Source organism: Heterocephalus glaber, unplaced genomic scaffold, assembly GCF_053883595.1.
Source record: "Heterocephalus glaber isolate CG9 unplaced genomic scaffold, H.glaber_assembly_v1.0 deba00000738, whole genome shotgun sequence".
In the NCBI taxonomy this organism is placed as follows: Eukaryota; Metazoa; Chordata; class Mammalia; order Rodentia; family Bathyergidae; genus Heterocephalus; species Heterocephalus glaber.
The window spans coordinates 2,350,428-2,370,510 of NW_028258161.1; positions in this window are offsets into that span (position 1 = coordinate 2,350,428).

Consider the following 20,083-nt stretch of genomic DNA (forward strand, 5'->3'; position numbering starts at 1 on the left):
TGATACTTGGCCACCTGGGTGTCCAATAATGCCAGAAAATAAACTGTTCTTTAAAGATCCCTGTGCTTTGGGCTAGGACCTGGATTAAATTTTTAAAATTTACCTTTCTTAAATTTCTTTCATAAGCTTCTTACATGAGTAAAGCCCTTGAGGAAACACTGACCATCTAAAAAGGACTTGAAGACATTTTGTAATTCCAAAGTAACTTCTAAAGCCTGACATGGTGCTGCAAGCCTGTAATCCTAGCACTTGGGAGACTGAGCCAGGAGGACAGCCGAAAGTTCGAGGCCAGTCTGGGCTACACAGTGAGTTCAAGGCCAGCCTGCACTACAAAGCAAGACCATGTCTCAGAAACAAGTTAACTTCTAAGTAAAATGTTGATGAGCATTATAATTACTCTAGCTCCTGAACCCCAGGAGTAACTTCTGTGCATAAAAAATTATCAAAAGTTGCACTTGGTGCAGATACCTTTGTGGAACTGCCTGCCATGTGGGTTGAAGGCATAATTTTCTCTGCATCTACTTCCAATAAGTTTTATCTTTACTTCTGAACCTGACTGAATTCTTTCATCAAGGGCACGAAAGGACCGAAGACTAAGGAAGTAAGGGACCGGTTCCTCGTTGCATCAGGACCTGATTTCCTGGTGACATTATGACTAACTCCAGCTCCCAACCCCTATAAGGACCTCTTTCCCCACCCCTTTTGGAGATACCTCCTGGCTTTCAAGCTTTCTGTGACTTCCTCGGGGTCTTTGGCTCCTGAACACTGGCACATAGTATTTCCCTATCGGCTCACCTCATAGACTTGTTATAAATACCCAACAAAATACAGCAATATACAAATGTGAGTTTCTAACCTTGTTGTCCTTATTTATGTGCTGGTCCACCTTTCCCTAAAGACAGGGAGCCCCTAAGTTAGGAGACCAGCTCTTATTTGTGTTTGTGTCTAGAATAGTCCCTGATGCATAAGGTACTCAATAAGTGCTGGTTGAATAAAAAAGAACATATAAGCAGAGAAATGAATAAAACAAAAGCAAAAACCACACTTCAGTTCTGCTTTCTCCTGATCCAGCCCTGGGAGCGAGCCAGCTTTCCTGGAACTGGGTATTGGGTTCCTAAGTGTTCAGAAGTGATGGTTACCACCGGGGTAGGCTGTCACTAGCACTTTGTTAACAGTTATAGGTAATCTTGTTTACCTATTAAAAACTGTCCTACCTGCAAGCTGCCTGGAATTGCTAGTGGGAATACTATTCCCCTTGCCCACAAAACCGGTCCTGGAGCAGTCACCCTGCAGCTGAACAGCAGCACATTTTATAGCTGGTGCGCTGGTGTGTGTCAGTGTATTAGCCGGCTGCCTCTTGTAATCACACCCCCATTTAGCAGGACGACATACTTAGGTGCTTTTGTAATAGACTCGCACCAAGCAGCAGTCAGGACACAGGGGACGTGGTGACTCTAATGGAACACGCTGAACTCCTCTCTGCACAGCGAGTGTCAGATGTGGCTAGGATGTCTGGGGACACCTCTGATCAACCACACTGCCCGTGAATCCTTTGTACCTGGGAAGCACAGGGGCTCTTGGCACTGTGTGTCTTTTTCTCCTCCAGTCCTGGGGGGAGGACATGGCGTCCCCTGTCCTCTTTGCTCTCTGAGCTCATTTCCTAGTTGTGATAGCTTCTGAGAGTTGCTTTCATTAATATGCATACTTTTTCCATAGTTTCAAAGTAGTTTTTTAAAAAACTTTATACAAATATAGCATAGCCTTTAAACTCATTTTTATATTACAGTTTTTCTGTTACCTGTGACTAGATTCCTTAATATATAGCACTCATTAGGGATAATGTTAAACCACCAGTTACAGGGAGAAAGTCTTACTCTAAAAAGGAGACAAAGCTGAGCCTGATGGTGCATAGCAATAGATTCAGCTCCCTGGGAGGCTGAGGTATGAGGATCACAAGTTCAAGCCCAGCCTGGGCCACTTAGCGACTTAGTGAAACCCTGTCTTAAGAAATGAAAAAGGTCTGGCAATGTAGCTCAGTGTGAAGGCCCTGAGTTCAACTCCTGATACCTCTACCAATAATAATAACAAATAATAATAATAATAATAAAGAGTTAATCTGTTTCTAAAAATGTTTATTATTGACATTTCTCTCTCCTTGCTTCCATGAAGGCAGAATGTTTGCTTTCCTCTTTGTATCTTCAGTTGCTTTTGGTCATGCCCTCAGGCAGTCCATATGGGGCGGAACATTGCCCGGTTTGGGGTTGATTTAATGACCTCGTTAGTCTTTCCTGGTGAGCAACACTGCAGCAGGTACTGGGCAGGTGTCCTCGGAGTTCCTGTGGAGAGTGGAGTGGCTTCAGAGGACATCATAGCTGCCTTGGGATGGAGAGGGGCATGGACTGTGGAGGTGTGGCACCTGGTACCAACTTGCACTTTGTTTTGTTGTTATTTATCTTATTGACACATAGTAATTGTACATATTTATGGGGTACCATGTGCTGTTTCCACACATATATACATTGGGCAATGATCACATCAGGGTAGTTAGCATATACATCACCTTAAACATTTAGCATTTCTTGGTGGTGACAACATTCAAAACCCTCACCTTAGCTGTTAGAAATATACAATGTTACTGTTAGCATCGTCACCCTCTTATGGAACAGAACACTGGAACCTGGAACCTGTTCCTTCTTTCTAACTGCACCTCTGCTGCCACCGGCCATCCTCTGCCCTTCTCCTGCCCCAGCCTCCGAGAACCACAGCTCTCTTTCAACTTCTGTGAGCTCAACATTTTTACATTCCACAAATGAGTGAGATTGTGACTTTCTGTGCCTGGCTTATTTCACTTAACATAATGATCTCCAGGCACACCCATGTTGTCCTAAGTAACAAGATGTCATCCTCCTTTTAAAAACTGAACTGCGTTCCATTTCATCAGAACCATATCGATGGGTACAGACCAATGCCGAGATGAATGCTCATTCTTCCCATTGGCCGCAATGTCTCCTTCTGAGGATGGGGCCACACAGGCTCCCTCTGACTGGAAACAGTGCTTGAGGCTCAGACTGCAGCTTGGTTCTTTTGGAGCTTAGGGTTTGTGGTGGTTCTACAAGACTGTCTATCCTCTGCCTTGAAGGGGCCCTGCCCTGAGCTCATTTGACTTATGCTGCACAGAAATGTAGAGAAATTTTCAAAGAATGAAAGTTGATGGCAGGGAGGCTGTTAGAGAAGCTCAAATTCAAAAATGCATGTTACCATTGCTAATTATAAGTTCAAACTCAAAGTGATATGCTCTTTACAAATTATAGCTAACTTCCTCTTTAGCAGAAGAGATGGAGGATGAAAGCTATACATTTTATAAATTGGTGATTAATATTTAAAGGGTTACAATGTAAGATATACCATGTACTAACTATATGGAACATAATTTCAATTTTGTCTGATTCAGAAAATAACTATAGCATCTTGCAGTCAATCTGCAAACATCACACTGTAAGAAACTGATTTTTTGTTAACCAAACTTTGGATAGGTTCTAGTTCACCTTAAGTGTTTAGTGGTATTATTAACTTAGTTGCTGAAGACTTACAGAGTGACAGATGATAATAATCAATGGATATCTAGATAAACAAAACAAGAGCTGTGAGGCAGAGTAAAGGGCAATTCAATAGAAGGAACTCTGAGCAAAGCCTGAAGATGAAAAGTGCAAGGTTTATTTGGAGAATGGTGAGGAGAAGAATGCCATGGGAAGTGGAGGCTCCTGCAGGCGGGAATAACAATTGTTACTAAGGTACACACCCTTTTTTCAGCATTTACCACTAGTACTAAGGCATAAGTATTTTACAAGAAGAAAACCATTGATTCTTCCTAGAAACTCTGACAAAGGTGCTTGTTTTTCTCGTTTGTTGGATGAAGAAACTGAGGCACAAAGGGGATTAACTGACTGACTACTGCAAATAGTGGTAGAGCTGAGGTTTCGACCCAGGTTGTCTGACTCCAGGACCTGTGATCTTTGGAGCTGTGGTGGGAAGGGTCGGGAGGCCAAGGTTGTGTGTGCCAGGTCAGGAAGGAGAGGGGCATACACCTGAGCAAAAATAAGGGTAAATACAGTAAGAATACACAGAAAGCCCCCTAACTTCATTATTAAGGTCATGAAATGTCCCTCCCTCCAAAGCTGTGCTTTTGGGCCTAGAACCACATATTCCCCACCCCCAGCCATTTCCATGCTTCCAGAAATAGCATCGTTGAAAGATAGGCTAGATCTGGGCTCCAGACTGTCTCAGATAGCCAGCTGTCTGACCTCGGGTAAGCTAAGCCTCCCCAAGCCTCAATTTCCTGAACTACAAAATAGGAAATAATTTCAGGGTTATTGTCAGGATCAAATCAGATACCATTCATAAAATTTATAGAGCACACTCTGAACTCATTAACAGCAGCAATTAAGAGCAGCTTCAAGTAATCTCTTTCACAAAAGTTTATCAGTCGCAATTATCTAGAATAAGAAGTTATCCTTGAATATTGATTTACTCCTCTGTCTCCCATGTGGAATATGAGTTCCTCAAGGCCAACAACAATGTGTCCACTCATAGCACCAGTGTCAGTATGGCTCCTGCTGAAGGTTAAATGACTTAGAATCCCTTCTCACTAGGATGGACCTTGGGGACCACCACCTTATTGACCCACTGGGATGTCAGCTTTCGGATGAGCATAATGAAAAAAAGGCTCGCTTGTGGGTAGTTGAGTAAGGTAGGAAGAACATGTAAGGGGAACTAAAGTAAAACCCAGCCACAGCATGGATCACAGAGAGAAGTGCAAGGTGGATGAATGCATGATGAAAGCAGCACTAAAATGACATTGCCCAAGGATGTCCCATGTGGCCCTTGCCTGGCTGTGGCTTTGCCCTCAGCCACTTTCTCATTGCTGCACTTCCTCTATTTACAGGGTGCTAATATTGGTTAGCAATTCTTTTGGATGGATTTCATTTAAAAGTCTCTGCGCCCTTCATTTCTCTTACCTAAAAGTTGGGAGCTTTTTAATGAGGAAGATCACATCTAGAAGTGGTTTACTATCAAATTAAACTGGTATCAATCCCTCATTGGTTCTCTATTCTGAGCCAGGCATTTGGCTAGATCATCAAAATTCAAAGACCAGTGTTATCACTTACTGCTGAGTAAACTTCTTTTCAACTGATATAATTGACCAGAGATGGAGTCAGGACTATAAGCTGATTCCAAATACTAACAGCTTTTGTATTGTAGTTAGTAACTTTTGTTCTTGCCTCAATTGTGTAAAATTGATTATCTTGCTGGCCCCTCAATGTTTTCTCTATGAATTGGGAATAGTCATACCTGTTCCACTTTACCATACGGAATAGTTATAAGAGTAAAGTGTGATAGGGTATTAGTATGTTTTATGTTGCTATAACAAAATACTTGAGAGTTGGCAATGCATAAAGAAAAAAGGTCAAGGTCACAATTCATAAGGTTCAAGGGCATGGCATTTGAGTTTTCTTGTGTTTTGTGAGAATCATGAGATGCTGGTGACACAATGTTGGGAGTGTGTAGGAGACAGGAAGCCAGAGACTGGGGAAAGGGCATTCTTGTTTTTTTAATCTCAACCCTTTTCTCAAGAAATAACTGTTAACCAATGAGAACTATAAGGCAGAACCCCCAAGATCTCATGATCTTGTACTAGGCCCTGCCTCTTATACATCCTACCACCTCTTATCTCCTCAATGAAACAAAGCTCCCCGTGTGAACCTTTGTAGAACACACTCCAAGCCATATATCAGTGTTAGGGTATTTTTTTAATTAGGCATTTTCTGTGTACTAGTAGCCAACATTGCTCAGACATTGCATATTATTTCATGAATAGCTATAAACCAAGTGGGGAGTATAATGATTTAGAAGACCTAGAATGTCCTACAAAAGTTGCATTGGTTCAAGGTTGGGCTTTTGAAAAGTAAGTGGACCATAGAGGTGCTATACTCAACAGTGGATTTTTTCACTGATGAATTTATAGCTGAATGTGCTATGAGGAAGCAGAGCTTGTTAGAAGAGGCAGGTCACTAGGATTGTGCCTTTGGAAGATGTATCTTCTTCTTTGACTCTTCCCTTCTTCTGTTTCCTGGCTGCCATAAGGTGAGCAGCTTCCATCTGCCATGCACTCCCACTATGCTGTTTCTGCCTTGGAGCCAGCTAAACGTGTACTGAATCCCCCCAAACCATGAACCAAAATAAACTCTCCTCCTTTAAGTTGTGGGTGTCTGGTATTTTGTCCCAGTGATGCCAAAGCTGATTAATACAGTGCACATTGTATAGCCCCACATCCTCTCTCTTGGTCCTGATGGAAGTGTTTTACTTATACCGTCATTCTTGGGAAATTCCACCCCTAATTCAGTGTATTATGATCAGACAAACCTATCACTTTCCTGCTCATCCATTTTCTCGTCTAGTAAATGGGATGAAGATAACAACTTGTCTGTGAAAGCATTGGAAGAAAAAGTGCTATCTGAATGAAAAGTATTATTCAGGGAAAAACTGCATCTATTCTAGGCTGATGTGTGTGAAGTGTCAATTTCCAGCTGTTTTTAACAGATGCACAAATAGGAGAGCAACAGCAAGAGGTGAACAATCCAAGCAGACACTTTAAAAAGGCTGAGCTGTAGAAACAGGACAAGGCCTTAGCTGCCTGCTTGAAACCATATTTGTTGGAACTGTAGATATATAGCATTGAGTCACAGTGAAATTGGGTTCTTTGGTCACCAGGAGGCTTTTAGGGCTTCACGGTGGTCACTAGCCAATCTGAGAAGAGTCACATCTGGTGGGATGCCCTGAGGGTGTCATGTGACACTCTGTGTCCAGATGGCAGGTAGCATTTATAGCAGACCCCACACCACAATTGGATAATGCGGCAAGAATGTAGTCCTGGTTTTATCTGCCAGGTGATGCTATTAGAAGCCAAACCAATACAGTATCTATCCTTCTGATTCATTAATGTGACTTTTCCCAAATACATAAGCATGGCTGTATTTGCAAAAGCTGGGAACATTATGGTTGTAGAAGGTAAATGTTACACGTTAAAGAGTGTGAAGGGTTAACAATTGGGTCTTAAGTTGTAGATTCTGGTGGTATTAGCCATGTGACCTTGAGCAAGTCACTTAATCCCTAGTCAGCTTCCATATCTAACTCTCTGCTATAGAGGGAGAGTACTTTGAAGTATTATGTAAACTATAGAATGTGATTCGTGCATAAGGTATCACAATGGTGTGGATGGTGTTAAATGGCTCCAAATAACAGATACTTTGCCGTCTTTTTATTGCATTCCTAACACTAGGATCACCACCTGGCACAGGGTGAGTGCTTAATTATGTTTGCAGGACTAATGATGCAAATTGTTGAACGGCAGGAAGTGAGAGTGGTAATGAGCTTTGCTGACCTGGAAAAGAGAACTATCAGTGAGTCTAAGTTGAATTACATCTGGACAGATAAGAGGTTGAAGCCCCTCTCATATATGCAGCCCCCAAAAGTGAAAACAATCTGTATTTCTTCTGTAAAAGAAGAAACATTTCTGTGGACCCATAGGCCTCACTGAAATTGTTATTTTGTATTTGTGTGTTTTAACTGAAACAAATATAAAACCATCTATAAACTTATTATGGTTATCAATTCTCATATAATTATAAAACCAAAACAAATTTATGAATTAAATCAAAGTGAAACTAAAGTTCAGATGGGCACTGATTTAGTTTGAGGGATGACTTTGGTTTGTGAAATTGAATTGACCCTCTAAATGTAGATAAGGTTCTTTTGAGTTAAATATGCTTGTGGTCTCACCTGCCATGTATGATTCATTTTTTCATCACTATTTAAAATTTATTTCAGTGTGAAACATTTAGTCTATGACATCATTTATTACTTACTTGATAAGAAGACACTTATATAATAAATCCACCTAAATTATTTTCTTTTTAGCTTGGTACAAATTAAATAGTATCATTGGCACCAAAATGAATTCATTCAAATTATTCACTGAACAACTACTCTATTTCAGACACGGCTGTAGGTGCTTGGGCCATATTACTACATGAAACAGACAAAAATATCTCTGCTTGTATGGTGTGACATTGTGATGGGGGAGAGAGTCCATGGACAATAAAATTGATCCATATGTAAAGTATATAGTACATCAGAAGTTAAAGGTGTTAGGAAGAGAAACAAATAGAAAAGTTAGGTAGATGTGGGAGTTACAGATATGGGTGTGAGTGGGTGTTGTAGTTTTAAACAGTGGTGCCATTAGGCCTTGTTGAGGAAGTTATATTTTGGCAGAGAATTGAAGAAGGTTAGGATTGAGCTCCAGAGAGTGAAAGGGAAGAGCCATTTTAAGAGATTGTAAACTCAAGAGATTGTGTCACTGAATGTGATGACACCAGCTGGTAATCCCAGCACTCTGGGAGGCTGAGGTTTGAGCCCAGCCTGGGAAACTTAACAACTTAGCAAGGCCCTGTCTCAAACGGAAAAATAAAATTTAAAAAGAAGGGCTGGGACCTAGTCTGATGTGAAAGCTCTGTACCCCAGTACCGCAAAAAACAAGCAGACAAGAAGTATGTGCCTGGAAGCGGCTGGGGATCTAGGTGGGAGTGAGTGATGGGGAACAGCAGCCCAAGGGAGCCAGACCTTGGAAGAACTGTGGCTTTTACTCTGAGAGAAACAAGATCTTGCTGGAGGACTTGGGAGTTGGGGCACAACACAGTCTCATTTTTCAGTGGTGGCATCCTGGCTGTTGTGATAAAGTTAGACTGTGGGGTGTGCAGGCCGGATTAAAAGATTTATGCAGTGATGCAGGGGAAAGATGATGTGGTTCCAATCAGCATGGGAGCAGCAGAAGTAGAGTGATGGGTAAGCCTCTGCGGATGCTGTGAAGGTAGAAGCAAAGGGTTTCCCTCTGGTTTAAAGAGAACGAGAGATCTAAGCAGGACTCAAAGGGTCTGTGGCTTGAGAACTGCATGACAGGAGCTAAAATATGCAGGGTTTTGTTTCCTGTGAATTAATTTTTACATCTCTCTGTTTTCTTTTTCTTCTTTACACCAATCTGTTCATCACACTCTGTTTCTTTTTGGGTCACTGCGACATTTTAAAGACTCTACTTCTCTCTATCTCCTTTTTCCTTTTTAAATTCCTTTGCTTCTGTCCCACATAGGGTCTCGCATCCATGGGCCTCCAGGCTGAGATAGCTGGGTTATCTCCAGTGTCTATGGACTGAATCCTCTGAAACCATAAGCCAAATTAAACTTCTCCTCCTTTAAGTTTGGGTGTTGGGTATTTTTTCCTCAGAGACTATAAAACTGATCAATATGATTACTAAGAGACCCTTATGTTGGGCTATAGGGTGATCCACTAAAAATGGTCTTATTTGGAGAACTATCACTCCCACTGAGGAAGTGCCTCTCACTCAAAGAAAGTTGGCCATGTGAAAAAAAACCATAGGAAATAGTCATTTCAAGGCAAGAGGTGAGAGAGCTATCCCAGCTCTCTCAGGAGAGGTGACTGGATGTTCCTACATCGTGGCAGATGGATGTGGTGGAGTGAAGCTGCTTAGTTCATGACATCTGGGAGGCAGAGCTCAGGGGAAGAGCCCAAGGAAAAGATACTCCCAAAGACAGGCCTTAGGAGTCCTACTTCCTCCAACCAGGCCCCACGGCCTAACAGGCACATTCTGTTGTGGACATTAGTGGATTAATCTGCTGATGAGTATATGCCTCCATGATCCAGTCACCTCTCCAGGAATCTTTTAATTCAGTCAAGTTGGCAACTAAGCTTCACTGTCACATAAATGCTGAATGGATTATTATTTGGATGGGCTCTGCTTGTTCTTACTATCATGAGTACTGTGTCTGAACGGAAGACACTCTGTGTTATGAGATAGGAGGCCGAGTTCCCTGGATTTGTGACATTCAAGTTCCGTAGGGTCTCCATTTCTCAATGCCCTTGTAAGAAATTCAGAACAGTACCCACCCTGTGGAGTCTTGGAGACTCTTTAAGAAGTAATAAAACATCAAAAGATTTTTCGATTTAAAGATTTGGATTCAATTGATTTGGGCTTAAATGATTTGGAACTGAGATTTTCATTTCATTACTTACAAGTTGTATAACTTTATGCAAATAACATAATCTCTTTGTGCCTCAGTTCATTTGTCTATAAAAGTAGGCATTATAAATGAAAGTCTATAACGTTGTGAGAATTAAGTAGGCCAACACATATAAAAAATACCTAATAAACATTGTACAAACGTTTGCTGTTTTTACTGTTGTTATTATTATCTATTTTAACATATTGAGAAAACATTAAGTTTTTAGAGGAAGGAAATCTAAATCAGCTGGAGAATATATAGGAGCACAGTGGCAAGGCTTTCTAATTCTGTTGCTATGTAAATGCTAATTTAATATGCTGATTTTTGAATCAGTAATTTCTATTTCCAGCTCTGCTGTTAGATATAAGATTGACTCTGATTCTCTGAGTTGAAGCAAAGCTCACTATTCATTAGTTCTATTGTTTTCTTCATCTTGAGTCTGAACTTGGTTGATTGATTATTTGATTTGATAGTGTCATTCATTTGAAGAACACCATTTATTCATTTATTTATTCATCAAAGGTTTATGGAGTTTCTGCTATGTGCTAGACAGTATGAAGTCCACAAAACTGAATCAGAAGGGAAAACTCCCTTCTTGTTGTCAAGTGGCAAGGACAACTAATGTCAGTGGCTAAACAAAAAGAAGAAAGTACAATAACAGTGGTACCAATGAGAAAAGGTGAGAGAAGATGACTGCTATCTTGGCTAAAGGACCTTAAAGAAAGTTTTACTGAAAAGATGATAGGTTAGATTGCAGGAGACAGACAAGGGAAAGAGGAGTAGGACCAGGGGAATGGACAGCAGATTAGTGCTGCTTGTGTGTGTGTGTGTGAGAGAGAGAGAGAGAGAGAGGGAGGAAGGGAGGGAGGGAGAGAGAGGGAGAGAGAGAGGGAGGGAGGGAGAGAGAGAGAGGAAGAGAAGAGAAGGATGAGTGAAGGAGAAAAGGCCGGCTGGCAATGTGTTTATTAAATAAATGGACAGCAGAGACAAAATGCCTTTCCCCTTCCGCATCTTAGCTTCTCCTGAGACTCTGACAATTCAGCTGCTTTACATACTTCATTCTGGTGCTGCTGGCTTTGCACCAAGCAAGCATTGCACAGAATGTTGACGAAGCAAGAATAAGACACTGGGGATAACAGCAATCCCACAATCACGATTTCAGGCACAAAGTTCAATCCTTTCAGCTAATTTACTCGAGAGTTACCTTCTACCCCATTAAGGTCACAGCCCACTGGCCCCGCAAGTTTTTCCACAGTCCTCACCTTCATCTTGCATCTTTTCACCTGAGTCCCGTATTCTAACTTATAGCCAGTACCTAAAAATGCTTCCCTTCTCTCTCACTCCCTGTGGTAAACAGCTAGCAAAGTTGCGATGTGGTCTAAACAAAGGGTCTGTTTATTGACCACTGCTGAAAGACAGTGAAAAAGGTGGAGGTTGGGGAATGAGAAGATGCACATACAACTCTGCTTGCTGGATATCTGCAAGTTTTTCCCACTAAATCTCAAAAAACCACTTTATCTCATCCAGGCAATTCAACCAGGTTTTCCTCAGTGTAGAAATCCACTTCCCAAATCTTTGAGGTGACTGCTTTGCGTCTTCCTTCCCTTCCCTCTAATCACTGCCACCATCCCCTCGTGGATGATCTTGCTTCAGTGATATAGCTACAAAAAATGGGGTCATTCTCTTAGACATTCCTTCCAAACCACTGTACCTAAAGACATATGCTTTGCTTCCCACCTTTCAGTGAGGGAGGAAATGCTGCTTCTGATTAAGGCCCATCCATCATTTGTTGGTGTTTTGTTCCCATGTTTTTCCACTTTCTCAAGAACCTTGAGAGACAAGAGGGCAGAGAAGTTTCCTAGTTTCAGAGTATATTGATGTGTTTTTTGTCAATGAGTGGTTTTTTCTTGGAAGAAATAACTGCCTGAGTGACTTTGGGTATGTGATAGTGTCCAAATTTCACTTTTTCTGTCTATACAATGGGGTTAACAATTAGTCCTGACAACCTCATAGAATCTCGTGGGCATTAGATCCATCAGTGGACTTGAAAACACTACAGATTGGGGATCAAACTATGAAACTATGAAGACATGACACATGGACATGAAATGAAAAGGTATACCTAGGGGCCATGTCTGATTTGCCTCAGACAATACTTGCCTCTATAAGTATTCATCTCAGTTGACTCAAATTAAGAAAAGTGAATGGAAAGACTACAGAGGTGTGGAGAAAGTTAAAGCAACAGACAAGGTATATTGAGGCAGCCAGGGAGGCAGTTACCTCCCCAAGGACTCAAGGGGCAAGGGCAATGGATGGAATTGCTAGGACTCAGTATGCGGAGGTGGGAGGTAGAGTGGTCTAGCAGTAGATCTAGAAGTAACCAGCACTTGCTAGGGAATTTGAGGCTGAAGTAGGGTGGAACAATGGAGAAATACTTTTCTCTGTCCTCCTTCCCTCTGCTTTGCTACTCTTGGCCAAGTCCATTGAAAGCCAAAGGGAAGGCAGGCTGTACACTGGGCAAGCCTCTGGGTCACAGAGTAGGGCCCAAATGAGAAGAGAACGCATCTGGAGAGGCAGCCAGTTTACAAACAGAATGAGCACAAAAACCATCCTCCAAACAAATGGACGCATTTCAATAAGCAGACTGCTGTAGTGAGAACTCAAATTACAGAAACTTTGGTAAGGACAGAGCATTCAAACTTCAGCCTGGCCTGTTTGTTCACGGCTTATTTTCCCTTGTAAAGTGAATGGCTCAGAGGTGAACCTGCAGCCCCATAGGCACCAGGGCTCAAACCTGCAAGGAGAATTTGAGATAATCAATTTAGTTCATAGACTCTTCTAGAAGCTTAGAGATGGAAATATGAGCAACTTTCCAATTTTCTTTTCTAATTACTCATCTTAAAAATCATCCTTTCCCTTTCTTCCTGCCTTTTTTTTTCTTTCGAAAGAGAGCTTAGTTATTGAATAATTGTTACACATAGCATGCATTTGATGTTCTCTCTGGAGATTTCCATCCTTGCTGGGTGACAGTCAATCAGCATGCTTCCCTCTCAACAATATTAACATCCAAGATGGTGAGATAAACAAGCTCATTAAAAAGCAAGTTGTTACATGAAGCAAACACCTTAGACTAATAGTACTTGGCATCCTCTGTGGTACACCCAGGGAAATGGTATTAGCAGCCTTGATAGCAGTCTGCATTTAAGAGAAAAGCCCAGAAGGCAGCCAGTTTATCCTGTAGAATTATTCATTTATGTATGACACCATGGGGAAATGCTAGGCCCCAAGCTTGGAGGTAAAATGTTTGGATGGTATATTTACAGGACTATCTTTTCACTCATTTAGGGGCTCTGTTATTGCTTGTGTCTGGATGTCCTCCCAAAGCCTCATGTTGTCATAGGTGGCACTTTTCAGAGGTGGCTGGATCTAGAGTGCGTGATGCTGGGATGAAGTGCGGGATCTTGGGATCAAGGGTGTGTGATTATTAATTAGTCTGCTGATTGGTTTGGGATAGTTCTAGGTGTGCATAATGAGAAGGCCCACCCTGAGGGTGAGTGCTACCCTCAGGGTGAGTAACCTGCATAGAATATATATAAGGGACAGAAAGAAAGTCACTGCTTCTTGCTTGCTGCTTGCTGCTTTTGCTGGCTCTTGCCTGCCATGGACTGTTTCTCCTCTGTGATGCCCCTTTGCAATGCCAACCTGCCTTGGAGCCAGCCAATTATGAACTGAAACCTCTACAAACTTTAGCTTTTGGTGCCTGGTATTTTGTCACAGCAATGAAAAAAGTAACTAAAATGAGCACTTTTCCCCATTTATTCAACAAACATTTATTGGGCACTAGTGACATGTATTCTGCTCTGCTGGCTACTGGGCATATAAAGTTGAATAAGACAACATCTTGGCCATGAAAAGTTCACATTCTGAAGTGTGTGGCAGGCTGATTGGTGAGTAGAGCCAGAGTCTAGAGAGTTAAGTACACGGATTTGCTCTGAGCAAATTTGTGGGAACACAGAGAAGGTGTAGTTAGCCCAGTTAGGGTTGGGGTACAGGGAGAGGCAACTCTTTAGGGCCCATGGCTTCTGTATTGATTTAAAGAAGCAGTTACTATAGCTCCTATCCCATGTGTAGTTCTGCCTGTAAGCTTCAGTGACCTAATCTTTCCTTCCACTTAGACACTAACTGAACTAGTGGGAAGAATGCTTTCCTGTGTAATGTGATGCCACTTGGCTGGGGAGGTAGTACCCATCCTATCCTGGATTCTCCTGAGATGATGGGAAACTCAGTAGCATAGCTCCCAGGCTGCCCAGGCATGTGGGCTGAAAGTCCAGCTGGGTAGTAGGAGTTTCAAGAGGGTGGACCACTGAGGACTAATGTGCTGAAAGAGGGAGAGCTAAGATGAGACTTGTAGGCTTTTGTATGAACTCATCCGATGGAGGAGATATTTGGGAAGTTTGAGGCCTATCTCCCCTTAAGGAAAGGTAGAACCTCTTTGGTCTTGGAGACAGTCCCAGAATAAGTTTTTTCCATATCTAACAAAGCTAACAAAGCAGAAAGTGTGAGGGAGAAATCTAACATTTACCGAGGCCATAGGCCATAGTTGGTGTCCAGTTCATTTAATTTTTTCACATTCCCATGGAAGAAGCTGTGTGTGTGTGTGTGTGTGTGTGTGTGTGTGTTTGTGTATGTGTGTTCTGTTTTTTCCTTTTAAATCTGCATCTTAGAGAAAGGAAGTAGAGGTTCTGGTGAGTATAAGGAAGTAGAACTGGTCACAGAGGATATAAGAAGTGGGAGAGCTTTGAGTCAGGATCAGGTTGACCTTCCCTGCCCCACATCTTACCGATGCTGACTTGGGTTTGGGCAGCATCTTGGCTTGTGGCTTGACTCCCAGGTGGCTGCAGCTCCCATGACGTCCTTGGAGTATCATTTCCTTGGTGGGAAAGTAATGATGTGAGTCAGCATACTTGGTAGGCCTATCCCAGTCTGCATGTAAGTGCCAGGGGACTGTTGCAAAAATCCCATCATGTCCTGGAACACCCAAGGGACACCAGTTAAGGAAGGAACAGCAAATCTCTAGGTCTCAGAGTTAATTTGGAAAGGAAAGGGTCATGAGACAGTCACATGTGTGATATTTTTGCCAAGTGTATTAAACTCCGAAGAAAGCTGAGAAGTTGGCTAGTTTTTAAAGAGAATATTCTTTTTCACTTGTATTTTTCTAAGCTAGGATTGGTTCCATTGATCTCTATTGAGGTCCTGAAGTCAGCTCTTTCTGAGTAGGCTGTGGAAGGCACAGTGTTGATCTTTCTACCCGTCATTATGCCCACAGCATTGACCACAGCTTCTTGTGGATGCCCAATAAGTTTAATTGGTTGGTTTTTGGAAATAAGGTCTGGCTATGTAGTCAAGCAAGAGTTGAACTTGCGATCTACTTGCCTCAGCCTCCCTCAATAAATATTTCTTGAATTAATGTGTTCAGTACCACCCGAGAGCTCACTGCTGGGCTCCATCTAGGTCTTTCCTTGCTTAAGAATGGAAAGAATGAGATCAGGGGAATCTGGTGTAAACTGTCACCGATGGACATAGAAAGAGTCATTGCGGAGTGCCCCAAATGTTTTTTCCTTTGTGCCCTGACTTTAAGGTGCTACAAGTGGAGGTAGGGGCCTGTGCTTGATTCTTTAACCAATAAACTAGATTTGCATTCCTGGCATAAACTGAACTTAGTCATGATATATTATTCTTTTCAAATATCAGGGATTTATTTGTGGGGGATTCTTGCTATTAGGTCCATAAATATGTTGGTCAGTAGTTTCTTTTCTTGTAATATTTTGTATGATTTTGACTTTGGTATAATGCTGGCCCTATAAAACAAATTGGAAAGTGTTCCACTTCCTGAAATTTCTGGAGGAGATTGTATAGAATGATGTAATTCTTTTTCTAAACGTCTTGTAGAATTGACCAAGGAAGCCATCTGAAACTGGAGAGCTTTCCCCACTTTGGAAAGGTTTTAACTACAAACATAATTTCATAAAGATGATTATTCATATTATGTATTTCTTTTGAATAAGTTATGGTGGTTTATATCTTCAAGGGATTGATTCACTTCACCTAGGGTTTCAAAATTATGAGAATAAAGTTGCTATAATTTTCTTTATTATCTTTCTAGTGCCTGTGGGGTCTACAGTGGTCTCATATTGGCAACTTAATTCTTTATGTTTGTAGGTTGTGTGTTTTCTCTTAATCAGTGTGGCTAATCTATCATTTTTATTGATTGTCTTAGTCACTTTCTCTTTGATAAGACACAAGGCATGACATCCACAATTTAAGGAGGGGAAGTTTATTTTGGTTCACATTTCAGGCTATGGTTGGCCGGCTCCCAAGAAGAAACAGCATGGCAGAGGAATGTGGTGGAGGAGAAGCTGCTTACCTCATGGTGGACAGGAAGCAGAGAGATCAAAGGAGGACTAGGGAAGGGAGATGTATCCTTCCAGGTCATGCTCACAATGATCTGCCTTTTCAGACCAGAGCCCTCTTCCTAACAGCATGTCAGCTACAATGCTCGCTTAACCCAATCACCTGCCAAACTCATGAGACTTTGGGGGCCATTTTAGATTTAAATTGTAACATTGATTTCTTAAAATTGTGACTTCACTGATTCTCTCCATTTTTTTTTTCATTTCAAATTCATTGATTTTTTTGCTTTTATCTTCATTATTTCCTTCCTTTTGCTTACTCTGAGTTCAATTGACTCTTTTTCCCCCTTTTAATTAAAGTAGAAGCTTTATTAACACAAGACCTTTATTTTTTTCTATATAAGTACTTAGTGCTTTAAACCTCCCTTTATGCACTCTTTCATTTGCATCTCACACATTTTGGTGTGATACTTTCTCTTCCATTTGTTGTTGCTACGAAGCTCCACAAGTGGGAACATTCTCCAGTCAAAGCTGGGAGACAAAAGAGGACAAATATCAAAGGGCTTCCTCAGTTACTTACTGATTGTTTTGATTTTTCAACCTAATGTGGATGCTAATGTCTACTTTGCAAAGCCCTCGGGTAGTTGTACCTTTTCTTTTTTACAATGTTCAAGCATTTTTCACTGTAATCAGTGGTAGGCTTCCTGTATCTTGGCTAGCACCTGAAATTCTGTCGGGTTTTGAGATTCCATCAGATACTGGTAAAGAATTGTTTATAGAAAGATACACACTCATCCTTGTGGGACTGGACACTTGGTTTCCACTCACCACCACCACTGGAGGGAAGGTGGTAGGAATGAGACTTGGAATATGTGCTCTCTTTCTAGGAGAGAATAACTGCACTCATGTTTTCAAGAGGGACTGAAACCTCTAGGGCACACAAAGACTAGTAGGATGATCTGAAACTGAACTTCTCTCTGTAGAGATTGGAGTTCCGTGTAGTGAAGATGGAGGATTGGAGAAAATTCCTCTGAGCAAACAATGTCCAATTGCAGATGCATCAGTCTAAATGAGTCTTCTCCTTTTTTCATTTTAAATTACTCTATCCTTTTCTCTTCTTTTTCCTTGTCTCTGGATCACTAATGGCTTAGACAGTGGTCTCAGTATTTTAATTTGTGTATCTCTGAAGTTTAAAATAAATTTAAGCCCTTACCTCATACATGGTCATACACACATGCACTTGTACATGAGTTATATAATTATAGCAAACCATTCTATAATGTTTACTGTATATCCTAGGCACTTTTTAAAGCACATTATCCAGTTAACAACTGCAAATTGATTAAATATATATGAGCAAAGTTTAATTTTATCCTTATCTTTTAGTTTAAAAATGTACCTATCAATAGAAATTCTGAGATTTTCTTCTCATACCTTCCGAGGCATCTTGGCCACCTTGGGTTGCATTCACCTCCTCTTTCGAGATCACTGATGTAATTAGCACATTTGGAAACAAGAAATAATCAGCTTTCTATCCTTGAGTAGCCGATATGTTCCAGTATTATTTTTTAATCACAGACAGAAAACTACAGTTCATAAAAGGATTTATTGACTGGCTAGTCTGAACTGGACTTCAACTTCCAATCATCTAATTCTCTTTTACCAAACTCCCTCCAGAAGAACATTTTCCAGAGCCTGTCAGGGTTCTATTAACAGAGAAACAAAGTGCACTGGATAAGAGACAATGAGAAGAGGGGAACATAGGGTTGTAGTAGTTCCGATGGTCGTGGTCTAGGAAGCACAAGCTTCAGATCCCTTTAGGAACTTTAAATCTCAACTCAAAAAAGGAGGTCATCTCCTTGAAGTCAGCTTATCCATCTTCCTCTTCAGTGTGGCAGCAAAGGGACAAGTGGCCTCTCCCATCATGCACTGCATCCTTCTTCCCTCTTTCTTTCTGCTGTCACCTATCAGCTCTCACCAGACTCCTAAGCTGCTCCTCACAATCCACTAATAAAATTCCCATTTCTTTTGTAATTGTATTTTAGCATGGTTCATGCTCTGATACCAACCTTAAATCAAACTCTTTGCAGAAAGACTATCACAGGGTGACAAGCTCCTTTCTGCATGTCTCATTACTAAAACATTTATTCAGGGCATTATGAATGATATGAATGACTGCCTTTGAGTGCTGCAATGACTTAATACACTACAACTAAAGGATTTTAATTTCCTTTCCTGGTCTTCTCACTTTGGTTGCGTCCTGAGTTTCTTTTTATTTTGGATGCACAGCCATAGTGTGTTGTAGGGCCTCACTCGAGACTATAGCATGGAGAGGACCTACTCTAGTCCAGGGACCTGAGGCACATTGCAAAGAAGGATTCTTTAGCCCTGGGTCTGTGTGATTTGTCCAGATTCTGGCCACCTGGTTTTCCAATTATGTTACTTGCTGTCTCCAAAGAGGGCTAAGTACAAAGTGGAAAAGAAATCTTTTAGAAAGAGGAGCGAAAGATGAGAGCTAAAGTCTTTCTGGTGGGCCTGGAAAGGGATCTATATCCAGGATGCTTTATGAATGTTCGTTCACAAGTTTATAGCTATCAGAGTCTGTAGACATGAAAATCACACATGAAGAGGTAGAATAGTCTGAAGATGTCACAAAAATTGTGGACAGAGAGCCATGGGCTCCTGCAAGGTGCAAATTATTACTTGGGAGATGAGTATAACAAGATATTGAAAGAATTTTTCTTTCTGTTCCACAATCAGCAACTGGACTCAAAGAAGCTGACATGGGAGATTAAATGTCTGTGTACTCTAAAACGAATAAAAACAATTAGAACCAGACGTGTTTTGGGCTTAATAAGGAGCAAACTGTCCTTGCTCAAATGCTCCATGCTTACTAAACAGCTTGAACTCTACTGCACACAAACATCAAACAAGCATTTTCTAAGCATTTGTCTTCCCCCAACACAGTTGGATCTCCCTTTCCTTCTCTTTGTTGGCATCTCAGACAAACTCTTAGTTTTCCACACTCATTTGAATTATTAAGTCTGGGCAATCCAGTTTAAGATGTCTACCTCATTTCTGTTCCTTATTCCACTTTAGACCTGATCTGTATTCCTAGTAACCTATAGGAGAAAGATGCTTTTTCTCTCTTTCTACCCTCGGTCTCCTAGTTTCATCTTAGTGGGGATCAGGGATTAAAAGCCAAGAATAAGAGAGAGGGCAGGGGTCATCCTAGGGAGCTGGCCACTGTGGACAGAATAATCTTGGAGGTGGTAATTTTATGGAATGAGCAAGCCATAAGAAACAAGCCAGAATCCAATTAGATGACAATTCATTAACTCACTTGACCAGCTCTTATAGATGTAAGACGTTACTGGACTCAGAAATAGGAAAAATTAGTCAGGGGTGAATATAAATATCTTAACCCAGTTATAGGATGCCCAGCAATACAAAATTCAATCGAATGAAGTAGCACCTGCTTGGAGGATTCAGATTTCCAAGAGTGGCCCAGAACTTGGATGATACTCTGTGCCTTTGCTCTTT